The sequence below is a fragment of the Chlorocebus sabaeus genome, chromosome 11 (assembly GCF_047675955.1).
Source record: "Chlorocebus sabaeus isolate Y175 chromosome 11, mChlSab1.0.hap1, whole genome shotgun sequence".
Lineage (NCBI taxonomy): Eukaryota > Metazoa > Chordata > Mammalia > Primates > Cercopithecidae > Chlorocebus > Chlorocebus sabaeus.
The window spans coordinates 72,841,739-72,859,308 of record NC_132914.1 but is presented as its reverse complement, the minus strand read 5'-3'; the positions used below and the strand labels follow the sequence as shown (position 1 = coordinate 72,859,308).

The following is a 17,570-nucleotide window of genomic DNA, read 5'->3' as shown; positions in this document are numbered from 1 at the left end:
TGGCCTGAATGGTATTGCCTAGGTTTTTCTTCTAGGGTTTTTATGGTTTTAGTTTTTACGCTTAAGTCTTTAATCCATCTTGAGTTAATTTTTGTATAAGGCGTAAGTAAGGGATCCAGTTTCAAATTTCTGCATATGGCTAGTCAGTTTTCCCAACACCATTTATTAAATAGGGAATCCTTTCCCCATTGCTTATTTTTGTCAGGCTTTCCAAAGATCAGATGGTTGTAGATGTGTGGTGTTATTTCTGAGGCCTCTGTTCTGTTCCATTTGTCTATATATCTGTTTTGGTATCAGTACCATGATGTTTTTGTTACTGTAGCCTTGTAGTATAGTTTGAAGTGTGGCAGCGTGATGCCTCTAGCTTTGTTCTTTCTACTTAGGATTGTCTTGGCTATGTGAGTTCTTTTTTGGTTCCATATGAAATTTAAAGTAGTTTTTTCCAATTCTGTGAAGAAAGTCAATGGTAGCTTGATCGGGATAGCATTAAATCTATAAATTGCTTTGGGCAGTATGTCCATTTTGATGATATTGATTCTTCCTATCCATGAGCATGGAATGTTTTTCCATTTGTTTGTGTTGTCTCTTATTTCCTTGAGCAATGGTTTGTAGTTCTCCTTGAAGAGGTCCTTCACATCCCTTGGAAGTTATATTCCTAGTTATTTTATTCTCTTTGTAGCAATTGTAAATGGGAGTTCACTCATGATTTGGCTCTCTGTTTGTCTGGTTTTGGTGTATAGGAATGCTTGTGATTTTTGCATATTGATTTTGTATCCTGAGACTTTGCTGAAGTTCCTTATCAGCTTAAGAAGATTTTGGGCTGAGACGCTGGGGTTTTTAAAATATACAATCATGTCATCTGCCAACAGGGACAATTTGACTTCCTTTTTACCTAATTTAATACCCTTTATTTCTTTCTCCTGCCCGTACCCTGACCAGAACTTCCAACGCTATGTTGAATAGGAGTGGTGAGAGAGGGCACCTTTGTCTGGTGTCAGTTTTCAAAGGGAATGCTTCTAGTTTTTGCTCATTCAGCATGATATTGGCTGTGGGTTTGTCATAAATAGCTCTTATTATTTTGAGATATGTCCCATCAATACCTAGTTTATTGAGAGTTTTTAACATGAAGGGCTGTTGAATTTTGTCAAAGGCCTTTTCTGCATCTATTGAGATAATTATGTGGTTTTTGTCATTGGTTCTGTTTATGTGATGGATTACATTTATTGATTTGCATATGTTGAACCAGATTTGCATCCCAGGGATGAAGCCAACTTGATCATAGTGGATAAGCTTTTGGATGTGGTGCTGGATTCAGTTTGCCAGTATTTTATTGAGGATTTTTGCATTGATGTTCATCAGGGATATTGGTCTGAAATTTTCTTTTTTTGTTGTGTCTCTGCCAGGTTTTGGTATCAGGATAATGCTAGCCTCATAAAATGAGTTACGGAGGATTCCCTCTTTTTCTGTTGTTTGGAATAGTTTCAGAAGAAATGGTACCAGTTCTTCTTTGTATCTCTGGTAGAATTCAGCTGTGAATCCGTCTGGTCCTGGACTTTTTTTGGTTGGTAGGCTTTTAATTACTGTTTCAATTTCAGAACTTGTTATTGGTGTATTCAGGGATTCGGCTTCTTGGTTTAGTCTTGGGAGGGCATATGTGTCCAGGAATTTATCCATTTCTTCTAGATTTCCTAGTTTATTTGTATAGAGGGGTTTATAGTATCCTCTGATGGTAGTTTGTATTTCTGTGGGATCAGTGGTGATATCCCCTGTATCATTTTTTATTGTGTCTATTTGATTCTTCTCTCTTTTCTTCTTTATTTGTCTTGCTAGTGGTCCATCTATTTTGTTGATCTCTTTGAAAAACCAGGTCCTGGATTCATTGATTTTTTAAAGGGTTTTTCATGTCTCTCTCTCCCTCGGTTCTGCTCTTAATTATTTCTTGTCTTCTGCTAGCTTTTGAATTTGTTTGCTCTGGCTTCATCCCATTTTCTTAAATTAACTTTTATTTTAGGTTTGGGAGTAAACTTTTATTTTAGGGAATAACTTTTGTTTAGATTTGTGAAGGCTTTTTAATGCAGGTAAACACATGTCACTGGGGTTTGTTATACGTATTATTACATTACCCAGCTATTAAGCCCAGTACCCAATAGTTATCTTTTCAGGTCCTCTCCTTCCTCCAACTCAACCCCCTCAAGTAGACCCTAGTGTCTGTTATTTCCTTCTTTGAGTTCATAAGTTCTTATCATTTAGCACCCACTTATAAGTGAGAATATGCAGTATTTAGTTTTCTGTTCCTGTGTTAATTTGCTAAGAAAAACAGTCTCCTGCTCTGTCTATGATCCTGCAGAAGACATGATCTCATTCTTTTTTATGGCTGCATAGTATTCCATGCTGCATATGCACCACATTTTCTTTATCCAGTCTATTACTGATGGGCATTTAGGTTGCTTCCATATCTTTGCTATTGTGCATAGTGTTGCAATGAACATTGGTGTGGCTATATCTTCATAGTAGAATTATTTATTATTTCAATGGGTTTCTGGGGAACAGGTGGTGTTTGATTACATGAGTAAGTTCTTTAGTGGTGATTTCTGAGATTGTGGTGCACCCATCACCCGGGCAGTGTACATTTTACCCAGTGTATAGTCTTTATCCTTCATACTCCTGCCACTATTTCCCCTGAGTCTCCAAAATCCATTATATCATTCTTATGCCTTTTCATCCTCATAGCTTAGCTCCCACTTACGAGTGAGAGTATATAATGTTTGGTTTTCCATTCCTGAGTTGCTTCACTTAGAATAATGGTATCCAATTTCTTCCAGGTTGCTGTGAATGCCATTATTTTGTTCCTTTTTAATGATGAGTAGTATTCCATCAGATATATATACACACACACACACACACACTCCATGATATATTCCATATTCCATTTTTTTTAATTTATATATATATTTAACTGATATATATCACAGTTTCGTTATACACTCATTGATTGATGGGCACTTAAGCAGGTTCTACATTTTTGCAATTGCAAATTATGCTGCTATAAACATAGGTGTGCAGTGTCTTTTTTTTTTGTAGAATGACTTGTTTTCATCTGGGTAGATACTAAGCGGTGGAATTGCTGGATCAGATGGTAATTCTACTTTTAGTTCTTTAATGAATCTCCACACTGTTTTCCATAGTGGTTTCCTAGTTTATACTCTCACCAGCAGTGTAAAAGTGTTCCCTTTTCACCACATCCATGCCAACCTCTATTATTTTTGATTTTTTGATTATGACCATTCTTGCAGGAGTAAGGTGGTATCACATTGTGGTTTTGATTTGAATTTCCCTGATTATTAGTGACATTCAACATTTTTTTAATCTGTTCATTGACCATTTGTATATCTTCTTTTGAGAATTGTCTGTTCATGTCCTTAGCCCACTTTTTGATCGGATTGTTTTTTTTTTTTTCTAATTTGTTTGAGTTCCTTGTAGATTCTGAATATTAGTCCTTTGTTGGATATGTAGATTGCAAAGATTTTTCCACTCTGTGAGTTGTCTGTTTATTCTGCTGATTGTTTCTTTGGCCATGCAGGAGCTTTTTAGTTTAACCAAGTCCCAGCTATTTATCTTTGTTTTTGTCACATTTGCTTTTGGGTTCTTGGTCATAAAGTCTTTGCCTAAGCCAATGTCTAGAAGGATTTTTCAATGCCATCTTCTAGAATTTTTATAGTTTTGAGTCTTAGATTTAAGTCTTTGATCCATCTTTTGTATAAGGTGAGAGGTGAGGATTCAGTTTCATCCATCTATATGTGGCTTGCTAATTATCCCAGCATCATTTGTTGAATAGGGTGTCCTTTCTCCACCTCACGTTTTGGTTTGCTTTGTTGAAGATCAGTTGACTGTAAATATTTGACTTTACTTCTGGGTTCTCTATTACGTTCTATTCGTCTCTATGCCTGTTTTTATACCACTACCATGTTGTTTTGGTGACTATGGCCTTATAGTGTAGTTTGAAGTTGAGTAGTGTGATGCCTCCAGATTTGTTCTTTTTGCTTAGTCTTTCTTTGACTATGTGGGCTTTTTTGATTCTGTATAAATTTTAGGATTGTTTTTTCTAGTTCTGTGAAGAATGACAATGGTATTTTGATGGGAATTTCATTAATTTGTAGATTGCTTTTGGCAGTATAGTCAGTTTACAAAATCGACTCTGCCCGTCCATGAGCATGGAATGTGTTTTGATTTATTTCCACTTATGATTTATTTCTGCAGTGTTTCATAGTTTTCCTTGAAGAGGTCTTTCACCTCCTTGGTTAGGTATATTCCTAAGTATTTATTTATTTTTGCAGCTATTGTAAAAGGGATTGAGTTCTTAATGTGATTCTCAGCTTGGTTGCTGTTGGCATATAGCAGACCTACTGATTTGTGTACATTGATTTTGTATCCTGAAACTGCTGAATTCATTTACCAGTTCTAGGAGCTTTCTGAATGAGTCTTTAGGGTTTTCTATGTATACAATCGTGTCATCAGCAAACAGTGACAGTTTGACTTCCTCTTTACTGATTTGGATGTCCTTTATTTCTTTCTCTTGTCTGATTGCTCTGGCTGGGACTTCTAGTACTATGTTGAATAGAAGTGAAAATGGGCATCCTTGTTGTGTTCCAGTTATCAGGGAATGCTTTCAACTTTTCCCCATTTAGTATAATGTTGGCTGTGGATTTGTCACAGATGTCTTTTATTGCTTTTGGGTATGTTTCTTCTTTGCAAATTTTACTGAAGGTTTTAATCATAAAGTGATGTTGGATTTTGTCAAATGCTTTTTCTGCATCTATTGAGATGATCATGTGATTTTTGGTTTTAATTCTGTTTATGTGGTGTATCACATTTATTTACTTGCATATGTTAAACTATCCCTGCATCCCTGGTATGAAACCCACCTGATAATGGTGGATTATCTTTTTAATACGCTGTTGGATTTGGTCAGCAAGTGTTTTGTTGAGGATTTTAGCATCTATATTCATTGGTCTGTATTTTTCTTTTTTTGTTATGTCCTCTCCTGGTTTTGGTATTAAAGTGATACTGGCTTCATAGAAAGATTTAGGGGGTATTCCCTCTTTCTCTGTCTTCTGGAATAGTGTCAATAGGATCGTACAAATTCTTCTTTGAATGTCTGATAGAATTCAGCTGTGAATCATGTGGTCTTGGAATTTTTTTGTTGGTAACTTTTAAATTACCATTTCAATCTTCCTGCTTGTTATTAGTCTCTTCAGAGTTTCTATTTCTTCCTGGTTTAATCTAGGAGAGTTGTATATTTACAAGAATTTATCCACCTCCTGTAGGTTTTCTAGTTTATGTATGTAAAGGTGTTCATAGTAGCCTTGAATGATATCTTGCATTTTTGTGGTATCGGTTGTAGTAGCTCCCATTTTGTTTCTAATTGAGCTTATTTGGATCTTCTCTCTTCTTAGTCTCACTAATGGTCTATTAATTTTATTTATCATTTCAAAGAAGCAGCCTTTTGTTTCATTTATCTTTTCTATAGTTTTTTTTGTTTGTTTCAGTTTCATTTAGTTCTGCTCTGATCTTGGTTATTTCTTTTCTTCTGCTGAGTTTGGGTTTGGTTTTGGTTTGTCCTTGTTTCTCTAGTTTTTTTGAGGTGTGATCTTAGATTGTCTATTTGTGTTCTTTCAGATTTTTTGGTGTAGGCACTTAATACTATGAACTTTCCTCTTAGCACCACTTTTGCTGTATCCCAGAGGCTTTGATAGGTTGTCTCACTATTACCATTCAGTTCAAAGAATATTTTAATTTCCATCTTGATTTCATTGTTGAACCAAAAATCATTTAGGAGCAAGTTATTCAATTTCCATGTATTTGCCTGGTTTTGATGGTTCTGTTTGGAGTTAATTTTCAATAATATTCCATGGTGGTCTGAGGGAGTACTTGCTATAATTTTGATTTTCTTAAATTTGTTGAGACTTGTTTTGTGGCCTATCATATGGTCTATCTTGGAGAATGTTCCATGTACTGATTAATAGAATGTGTATTTTTGAGTTTTTGGGTAGAATTTTCTGTAAATATCTGTTAAGTCCATTTATTATAGTTTAAGTATAGTTTAAGTTCATTGTTTCTTTGTTGACTTCCTGTCTTGATGACCTGTCTAGTGCTGTCAGTGGAGCATTAAAGTCCCCCACTATTATTATGTTGCTGTCTATCTCATCTCTTAGGTCTAGTAGTAATTGTTTTAGAAATTTGGGAGCTCCAGTGTTAGGTGCATATGTATTTAGGACTATGATATTTTCCTGTTGGACTAGTCCTTTTATCATTATATAATATCACTCTTTGTCTTTTGTAGCTGCTGTTGCTTTAAAGCCTGTTTTGTCTGATATAAGAATAGCTTCTCCTGCTCACTTTTGATGTCCATTTGCATGGAATACCTTTTTCCATCCATTTACCTTAAGTTTATGTGAGTCCTTATGTGTCAGGTGAATCTCTTGAAGACAGCAGATACTAGGTTGGTGAAATTTTAATCCATTCTGCCATTCTGTATTTTTTTAAGTGGAGCATTTAGGTTATTTACATTCAACATTAGTATTTAGATGTGAGGAACTATTCTATTCATCAGCTATTTGTTGCCTGAATAACTTGGTTTTTTTTTTCCCCTTGTGTTATTGTTTTATAGGTCCTGTGAGGTTTATGCTTTAAGGAGATTGTATTTTGGTGTATATTGAGGATTTGTTTCAAGATTTAGAGCTCCTTCTAGCAGTTCTTGTAGTGTTGGCTTGGTAGTGGCAAATTCTCTCAGCATGTGTGTGTCTGAAAAAGATTGTATCTTTTCTTCATTTATAAAGCTTACTTTCACTGGATACAAAATTTTTGGCTGATAATTGTTTTGTTTAAGGAGGCCACAGGTAGAACCTTAATCCCTTCTAGCTTGTAGGGTTTCTGCTGGGAAATCTGCTGTTAATCTAATAGGTTTTCCTTTATAGGTTACCTCATGCTTTGGCCTCATAGCTCTTAAGATTATTTTTTTCATCTTGACTTTAGATAACATGATGACTATGTGCCTGGGCAATGACTTTTTGCAATTAATTTCCCAGATGTTCTTTGAGCTTCTTGTATTTGGATGTCTAGATCTCTAGCAAGGCTGGGGAAGTTTTTCTTGATTATTCCAAATATGTTTTCCAAACATTTAGATTTCTCTTCTTCCTCAGGAACACCAGTTATTCTTAGATTTGGTTGTTTAACATAATCTCAAACTTCCTGGAAGCTTTACTTATTTTTTAAAATTCTTTTTGCTTTGTCTTTGTTAAGGATTAATTCAAAAGCCTTGTCTTTGAGCTCTGAAGTTCTTTCTTCTACTTGTTCAATACTATTGCTGAGCCTTTCCAGTGCATTTTGCATTTCTCTAAGTGTGTCCTTCATTTCCAGAAGTTGAAATTTTTTTAAATTTAATGTTATCTATTTCACTGGAGATTTTTTCATTCATGTCCTATATCATGTTTTTGATTTCTTTGAGTTGGACTTTACCTTTCTCTGGGGCCTTCTTGAATAGCTTAGTAGTCAACCTTCTGAATTCTTTTTCTGGCAATTCAGAGAGATTTCGTCTGGGGTTGGAACCATTGTTGGTGAGCTAGTGTGATCATTTGGGGATATTAAAGAACCTTGTTTTGTCATATTACCAGATTTGTTTATCTGGTTTCTTCTCATTTGAGTAGACTATGTCAGAGGGAAGATCTGGGACTCAAGGGCTACTATTCAAATTCTTTTGTCCCACAGAGTGCTCCCTTAATGTGATGCTCTCCACTTTCCCCTAGGGATGGGGTTTCTGAGACCCAAACTGCAGTGATTGTTATTTCTCTTCTGGATCTAGCCACCTAGCAGAGCTACCAGGCTCTGGGCTAATACTGGCTAAGTCTGCAAAAAGTCCTGTGGTATGATCTGTTTTTAGGTCTCTCAGCCATGGATACCAGCACCTGTTGTGGTGGAAGTAGCAGGGTAGTGAAGTAGACTCCTTGAGGGTCTTGGTTGTATTTTTGGTTTTGTACTGGTTTTATGTTGGTTAGCCTCCAGGCAGGAGGTGGCGCTTTTAAGAGCACATCAACTGCAGTTATATAGGGAGAATATAAGCTTGCCCTAGGGTGGAGTTTGGATAAGTATTCAGATTTCTCAGGCAGTAGGCAGGGTCATAAAACTCCCAAGGGATTATGTCCTTTGTCTTTGGAGTTACTCAGCAGTCCTATGTAGCCTGCAGTGGCCAGTGGCAATCCTCCTCCTTCAAAGGGTCTGTGGATTCTCTTGGCTTTCCTGGTATGTTCCTGCAGTAGTTCTTGAGGCAAAAGTTCATGATGTGGGTCTCTGTCTGTCATGACGCTACTCTTTCTGTCTTAGTGGGAGTTGCAAGTCAGTCCTCCCTCCTATCTGCTATTTTCCTTTTTCTTACATATTAGTTTTAGTAGTGCTTTTGTAGATTGCTTAGGATATTCTGCATAAACAGTTATCACCTACAGGTAGAAAAAGTTTTACATTTTTTCAAATCTGTATTTTTTTTTAATGTATTTTTTTTTTTTTTTTTTTTTTTTTTTTTGCCTTTTATTACATTGTTAAGGGCCTCCAAAAGACTTGTGAGGAAAAGAGATGAAAAGGGTCATTATTGGCTTATTTCCAATATTAGGGGGAATGTAATCAATATTTTTCATTAAGTACAATGCTACCCATAAGATTTTATAGATATTCTTTAACAAATTGAAGTTTCCTTCCAAATATTTTTAGACCAGCCCAGAAGGACAATTTTTAAAATTATTATTCATTCTTTTATTAATTTTAGATGAAGGTCTTGGTATGTTGCCTAGGTTGGACTCAAACTCTTGGGCTTAAGCGATCCTCCCACCTCAGTCTCCAAGTAACTAGGACTACAGGTATGCATCACTGTGCCCAAGTTTCTTCTAGTTTTAATTTGTTGAGAGTTTTGACGTGGATAAATGATGAATTTTGTCAATATTTTTCTGCTTCCAATGAAAGAATCATATGGTTTTTATCATTTTTTGAAAACATGAAGAATTATATTGATTTTAGAATGTCATATAATCTTACATTTCTTGGATAAATCCTCCTTGTAATTGTTCTTTACATATATATTAATGTATTTGATTTGCTAATATTTTAGTTAAGGAAATTAAGGCTATCTTTATTACAGATATGATGCATAGGCCGGGTGCGGTGGCCCATGCTTGTAATCCTAGCACTTTGGGAGGCCAAGGCAGGCAGATCACCTGAGGTCAGGAGTTCAAGACCATCCTGGCCAACATGGAGAAACCCCGTCTGTACTAAAAATACAAAAATTAGCTGGGCATGGTGGCACACGCCTGTCATCCCAGTTACTTGGGAGGCTGAGGCAGGAGAGTCACTTGAACCCAGAAGGCAGAGGTTGCAGTGAGCCAAGATCACCCCAATGCACTCCAGCCTGGATGACAGAGCAAGACTCCATCTCAAAAAAAAAATAAAAGAAATATGATGCATAATTTTTAAAAAAGTCTTTGTCAGTTTAAGGATTAAGATTGTGCTATTATCATAAAATGAATTGATATCATTCCTGCTCTCTCTTTTCTGAAATAATGTGTTTAAGAATGTTGTTATTTCTTCCTTAAATATTTGTTAGAATTCATCAGTGAAACCACGTGGGCCTGGAATAGTCTCTGAAGAAAGAGTTCAGTAATAATATTAGTTTTCCTTAATAGATATAGGACACTTCAGATTTTTATCTTGTGTCAGTTTTTGTACATTTTGTTGTTCAAAAAATGTGTTCATTTCATCAGAATTGGTCAATTTGTTGGCATAAAATTGTTAATAATATTCCCTCATTATGCTATCCTATTATCTATCCCAAGATAGAATGTCTATTCTAGGATAGACATTGTCTATTCTATCTTAGTAATAACCACTCTTTTGTTCTCAACAGTGACATTCATTATTTGTTTTTTCTTAAGTTAGTATAGCTAGGGTTTATAAATCTTTCTGAACTTTTCAAAGAAATAACTTTTGGCTGTGTTTTTCTATCATATTTCTCTTTCATTGATTTCTGCTCTTAACTTTATTTTCTTCCTTCTGTATATACTTCTTGTGCTTTTCTCTTTTTATAATTTCTCAAGAGGGATCTTCAGTCATTTATTTTAGACCTTTCTTTTATTTTAATATAATTATTTAAAGCCATATATTTCTCTATAAGTACTAGTTTAGTTGCATTCTACATATTTTGATATGTTGTATTTGTTAGTTGTTTTTCAATTCAAAGTATATTCTAATTCTTATTATCAGTTTTTTGTCCTCTGGCTTATTTAACATTGTGTTAATTTTTATATTTTAGGATGTTTTCTAGACACATTATTGTTTTCTAATTAATTTTCCTTTGTGGTCAGAGAACATCCTCTGTATAATTTCAATCCTCTTGAAATTTACTAGACTTATTTTATACCCCAGAATATAGTTCCTTTATGAACATACCATGTGTACTTGAAACGAATGTGTATTCAGCTGATTCTGGATGTTCTGTTCTGTAAATGGCAATTAGAATAAAATGATTAATAATGTTGTTCAGCTCTCTTATATGTTTGCTGAGTGTCTGTTTGGTTGTTCTATTACTTGCTGAGAGTGGGATTTGAAGTCTCCAACTATGTTCGTGGAGTTATTTCTCTTTTTAATTTTGTCAATCTTTGTTTCATGTATTTTGTTGCCTTGCTATTAGATGCATACACATTTATAATTGTTATATCTTCCTGATGGATTGACAATTTTATCAGATCAAACTTCCTTATTTATCTCTGATAACACTTTTTGTCTTAAAGTCTACTTGATATTAAATAGCCACTTCAGCCTTTCTGTTTGCATGCCATCTCTGTTTCCATTTAATTTCAACCTATCTACATCTTCATATTTAAAATTCATCTCATATGGACATAAAATAGTTGAGCCTTGCTTTGTTTTTAATTAATTCTAAAAATGTCTGCCTTTTTTTTTTTTTTTTTTTTTTGAGACGGAATCTCACAGTGTCCCAGGCTGGAGTGCAGTGGCACAATCTCGGCTCACTGCAAGCTCTGCCTCCTGGATTCACGCCATTCTCCTGCCTCAGTCTCCCGAGTAGCTGGGACTACAGGCGCCCGCCACCACACCCGGCAAATTTTTTGTAATTTTAGTACAGATGGGGTTTCACCGTGTTAGCCAGGAAAATTTCTGCCTTTCAACTGGAGTTAAAAGGATTGGAGTGCATGGGTACACTATCCATACAACTGGACTGTATGAATTTTTAATATTTAATGTAATTATTGACAGGGTTAATTAGGTCTGCCTTTTTATTATTTGTTTTCTGTATGTCAATCTCTATATATTTTTCTTTCCTTTGTTTCTTCTTTCCTTTTATCTTTTAGTTTATTTGAATAATTTTTAGAATTGTATTTTAATTTACCCATTGCTTTTTAGCTATATCTCCTTGCATTAAATCTTAGGGGTTGCTGTAAGAATTAAAATATACATCCTTAACTTTTCATAGCATAGTTAAAATAAATATTATGCCAATTCACGTTAATGTAACAATTTTTATAGCAATGGGGGATATTTCATTTATTGTCACCTTAGTCTTTTATGCTATAATTTTCATGTGTATTACATATATCTATATCTATCGTACTAAATCCCACAAGACCATGTTTTAATATTTGCTTTAAACAGTCATATGTATTTTAAAGAGACTAGAGGAAACACTGGTTTTTAAAATGTATCCACATATTTGCCTATATAGCCAATCAGTTGCTGAGTCCTTTCGGATCTTTCTTTTTAAATGTGTCCTGTGACTTTTCTTTTTACTCCTATCGTCTTATTTGTCCCTACAATAACCTCATGACTAGACCATGCTTCTTAACTAATCATTATTCCTTCAGACTTTTTTGTTTTTGTTTTTTTGAGACAGGATCTCTGTCATTCAGGTTGGAGTGTAGTGGCATGATCAAGACTGACTGCAGGCTCAACCTCCGGTGCTCAAGTGATTCTGCCACTTTAGCCTCCTGAGTAGCTGGGACTACTAGTGCACAGCACCATGCTCAGCTAATTTTTATATTTTCTGTAGAGTCAGGATTTTGCCCATGTTGCCCAGGCTGGTCTGGAACTCCTGAGCTCAAGTGATCCACCCATCTCGGTCTCCCAAAGTGCTGTGATTAGAGGTGTGAGCCATGACACCCAGCCCACCTCCTTCAGACTTTCTATTATCAACTCCTCTTTCCCAAACATTGTGAAGGGGAAGGGGGAAAAAAGGAAATGCAATGAAGAGTCCCTGAGTCCCTGAGAGTCAACACGTATAAGTTACCTCAATAAATTACCAGAAAATAGAGCCTATCTTAGACAGTTTTATATTCTATGCATTGTCTTGCACTAGGCCTTTCACAAAGAAGGCGCTCGATGAATATTTATTAGATTGTTGAATGAACAAAGAGGCTCTTTTATTCTTACCCATAATGAGGGAGAACCTGTGTTGCTGAGACAAAGTTATCACTCTGCAAACTGATAATGACAACTAACAAGAGATACAGTTAATGATGCATTATTGCTTGTCAGTGAAAACACATAAGTAACAAACAAACAAATCTCTTCTACTTTGTGGATAAAATAAAGAATGATTATAGCCAGTTAAGAGAATCCTATTGGAAAGGGGATGAAAAATTATGAATTGTCCAGAAATTAGTCCATCATATCATACCGTACCAATTACAAGGCAGTTTAATTTCAGAATGAAAAGAGCTGAAAAAAACCTATATTTAAGACATTAAATGTATCACCTAGTATTATTGCCATAAACATCACATCAGCTTATGAATGCCTCCAAGTACTAGTTTTATTTTCTAAAAGATGCAGACTGAGATGCTACCTAGTATTTCCTTTCTTTTTCATTTTCCTTTCCTGCTTTTCATGTTCTTGTTATGGAAGCTGGTACATTTTATGCTTATTCATCTGCTAAACTTGTAAATTGACAGGAGATTTCTTAAAATGACAAATAGGAAGGGGTCTCAGGTTAATTCAACAGCTGGATTTCTATAATAACTCTAACCTGCTAGGGAAAATGAGCTATGTGACACTAAAGAGAAAAGGAGCACAGTTTAATTAAAACTGGCTCAGGATGGAAACTTTAATGAATTGCAGTTCCAGAGCATAACAGAATTCAGGACCCAAATTTCCTAAGGGAACTGTCAATAATAAAGATGTAGTTACCTGAACTGACTGCTCACAAGAGCAAACTTGTTTTGATAATGCCACGTGCTGTTTCCCAGGGCATAATGATTTGGCAGAGAAATAACCTGGCAGACTGCACTGAAAATAGCTGCATTATAATTACATTGTTACTTTCTACACATCTGATAATGAGGTAATACCTGATCTGCAAAAATTAATCATGCATCTAGAGAGTTCTATGTCAAATGTCACATGAATGAAATTTCTACTCAGTAGATACAACCTGGTCACAAACACTTCTTGGTAGCTGAGTTCAAATTTCAATTTTGGATATAAGAAACCAAATTTGCCATTTAGTCTACATTGCTATTCTTATTAGATCAAAAAGGAAACTTTTAATCTCCTGAAAGGGCATGCTCACATGCTGACCCCACTGTGTCCTGAATGGATTTGAGGGGTGACTAGAGGTTGTGTGATTCTTCAGGAACTCTTGCCAGAGTCCAGCTGCATTTATACTGTTAATCATATCCCCTATGTCAGTTTCATACTGCTACCCTAGCAAATTACAACACACTTAGTAGTATAACACACAAGTTTAACATTTTGTAACTATGGAGGTCAGAAGTAAAAAAAATGGGTCCACAAGGCTGCCTAGGAGGTGATAGGTAACAATCCATTTTCTGGCCTATTACAGTTTTTAGAGGCTACCTCCACTCCTTGGTTCAAGGCCCTTTCTTCTGTCTTCCAAGTCAGCAGGGTAGCATCTTCTTTCCTCTCTGAACTCTGTTTCCAGCTCCATATCTTCTTTCCATGTCTCTGACCTACCGATTTCTCTGTTACAAGAACCCTTGTGAATACCCAGATAATTCAGGATAATCTCCCCATCTGAAGATACTTAACTTAATCACATCTACAGTGTCTCTTTAACCATGTATGTAACATATTCACAGGTTCTGGGGATTTTGGATGTGGATATCTTTGGGAGGGCTATTATTCAGCCTACCACACCTCCCAAATAGTCAAGGGCCTCTAGAGAAAGAAAAACTAGAAAGACAGAGAGACATTTATTATGATTTGGCTGACATGATTATGGAGGCTGAGAAGTCTCAGATCTGCAGCCCCCAGTACAAGATCCCCGGTAAGCTGGGACCCAGGAGAGTTGATAGTGTAGTTCCAGCCTGAGTCCAAAGGTCTGAGAACCAGGAGAGTCAGTAGTGTAAGTTCCAGTCTTAAAGCTGGCAGTATTGAGACTCAAGGGTCTATTTTTCATTTCAAGTCCAAAACCAGGAAAAGACCAAGGTTTCAGCTCATGCAGTCAGGCAGGAGATGTTCCCTCTTATTCAGTCTTTTTGCTCTATTGAGTTCTTTAACTGATTGGATGAGACCTACCCGCATTAGAAAAAGCAATCTGCTTTACTCAGTCTGTTAATTCAAATGTTAATCTCATTCAGAAACACCTTCACAGACATGCCCAGAATAATGTTGAACCAAATATCTGGGCATCCTATGCCCTAATCAAGTTGACCCATAACATTAACCATCACAAGGGCAAAAAGATTTGCAGTAGTAATTGGCTACCTTTAGGTACTAAGTTTCAGTAATTCTTGCCACTTTCCTGACGCTGGGATAGCTATATCCAGTGTATTGTGCTCAGCTATGAGTTTTACAAAAAAACCCACAGAGTGGCTTATATCAATTAAGGAATGTTTCTGCCTCATACAAGAGGACTCCAAGCACAGGCAGTCCATACTTTCTCATTTTCTCTTCTTTTCCTCCCTTCTCTTCCATCCTTAGGGGTGGCTGATGCACCTCAGGTATCCCTCCAGGATTTCAGGCAGGAAGAAGAACAGAAGGGGAAGCAGCAATAGTCTTTCACTTATATCCCATTCACCAGAACCGAGTAACAGGACCTGGGGCTTCCAGGGATTCAGGGATATAAGAAGGATTTCACTTTCTTGTTTTTGCAGGGCAGGAAAGCAAACATGAAAGGAGAAAGTTAGCAACTCAAGTATCTTCTACAATAACCAAGAATTCTAAGCCTTAAACTTCCCTCTTTATCACTCAGTGACTGAATAAGACCAGCTGTCTTATAGTTTAAAAACATGTCCCTTTGCTCACCTAATTTTTCATCAGAATTCCCAATAGGCAAATAAAAATAACCACAGTGTGTTTATGCATCACCAAAATCAGAAAGATTTTAAAAATAAAATAGTTTAAACAGACCCAAGTAATAGTTATGATTGTAGTTTTCTTCTAAGCAAATTGATTTTTTAAAATTGATTTTTTAAAAAAATTAAAGTGACTGAATTAAGTTATCACTCTTTAGGACAGTCTCTGGTGTGTTGGTGGGTAGGTGCACATCACGTCTTCATCATAATGGCCGTAGATCCAGGGCAGCCATTGAGCCCTACATGTCCATGGCTCCTGTCTCCTGTCGATAGGTTTGGTGAAACCCTATTCTCCAATGTGTACCCACTCCTTGGCCAGAGTTGACTCATGTAGTAATGGACAACTGATGAAAATAGTCAGTTTTTTTGGCCTAGGAATGTTAAAATTGGAACAGAAAGAGTACATTTAGTTTCTTCCTGAATGACTGAATTCTAACACACAGAATCAGGGAGCTACTGTTCTCCATGTTTTGTATGTTGACTGGGATTAGAGAAAGCTAGTCCTCAGAGAAAGAAAACAATGAAATTGAAGATCAGAATGGAGCATGGATAAAACCTGGATCATTCTAGATTATTCTTGGAGCCCAGCCACATTCCTGGGCTTGGTTTGGTTACTGACCTTTAGTCATTATGAGAATGCTGGGGTTAGTTCAATGTAATGCTCTGCTATTTATAATTAGATATAACTCTATCAAATGTAGGATTATTGCCTATGCATAAAAATTATGTCTGTAAAAGGGCCAAGCACTGTGGCTCACACCTGTAATTCCAGCACTTTGGGAGGCCAAGGCGGGCGGATCACCTGAGGTCAGGAGTTTAAGACCAGTCTGGCCAACATGGTGAAACCCCATCTCTACAAAAAATAGAAAAATTAGCCAGGCACAGTGGCGGGCACCTGTAATCCCAGCCACTAGGGAGACTCAGGCAGGAGAATCGCTTGAACCCTGGAGGCAGAGGTTGCAGTGAGCTGAGACTGCACCACTGCACTCCAGCCTGGGTGACAGAGTGAGACCCTGTCTCAAATAATAATAATAATAATAATAATAATAAAATAAACCATAACCATTGCTTGCATTAAGTATTTCTAAACTTCAATTAGTAAACAATGGTGAGTAAAAGTAAGCCTAGGATTATAAAGCCTTTTTGTTTTTGTAAAACCGAGGTCGTGCCATTGCACTCCAGCCTGGGCAACAGAGTAAGATTCCATCTCAAAAAAAAAAAAAAGAAAGAAAGAAGGAAAAAAAAGTCTGTAAAAAGATTACTTCTGTTATAACAGAGGAAATTACTTTGATTAACTGAAAAGCATAATTAAAACCTCTGGCCTATAATTAATCAAATTGTAGTCTCATTTCTTCATCAACTTCTAATGCATCATACAGTATATCAAAATATGATAAAGTATTTGAAATAGCAATAGTAAAATTCAGAATATATTCATAAAATCTAGAGGAGTGCCATACATCAAGAAGGAAACATGAAATATTTTACAGAAATTAAATGTGTTAATTTTACACTTAATTTAAAATCTCTGGGATAGACTAGAGAGAACTTTTGTATAATATAGAGAGATTACTATGGGAAGATTTGGTTTCCATTTTGCTAAATTTGAAAATTAAGATATGCCATATTTATATTTCTTACAGGAAACCATCTTTTAATATTTGATGCAAAAATAATTTTATCAGCCTTACTTTTAATATCTAATTTTAAGATGCTGAAATCTGACAGTTCTGATACTAATTATGTCTTATTTAAAATATAGCTATACTATAAAGCACTAAATCCTGGGTCTGCGGTGGTGAGAGATTGTACCGTGTAACATATTACACTGCTAATTCATAACGTTTCTTTGTAAAACTGCAAGCAGGGCCATCTCAACATCTTGTTAATGAGCCTTTTCCTGCCTCCCCTGGGAATGCAGATGGAGTTTGCTTCTAGCCCTTCTGGAGGCAAATAAAGAAATAGAACTGACTAGGTTATAAGCCCAGATGAAATCCTCATATGAGAAAATTCTCATTTGTGCCATCTGTTCGGGCTGAACTGGAGATGAAATATAAGGTGTCATTGCCACAATCCCTAGAGGACTGTCACCAAGTGATCTTCCTTCAAATTTGCCTTCAACTTATCACAAGCTGCTTTAATTCCTTTCCAGTATGTTCACCATAATGTCATCAGCCTTCAGTTTGCCCTTGGTTTTTAAATGCA

At 36.0% G+C, this 17,570-nt stretch overlaps 1 long non-coding RNA gene across 4 annotated transcripts in view; it reads left to right on the top strand.

The window, feature by feature from the left end:
* The window catches only part of LOC119623861 (uncharacterized), a 380,205-nt gene that overhangs the window by 323,302 nt on the left and 39,333 nt on the right, over window positions 1–17,570 (top strand). The window lies entirely within an intron of this gene.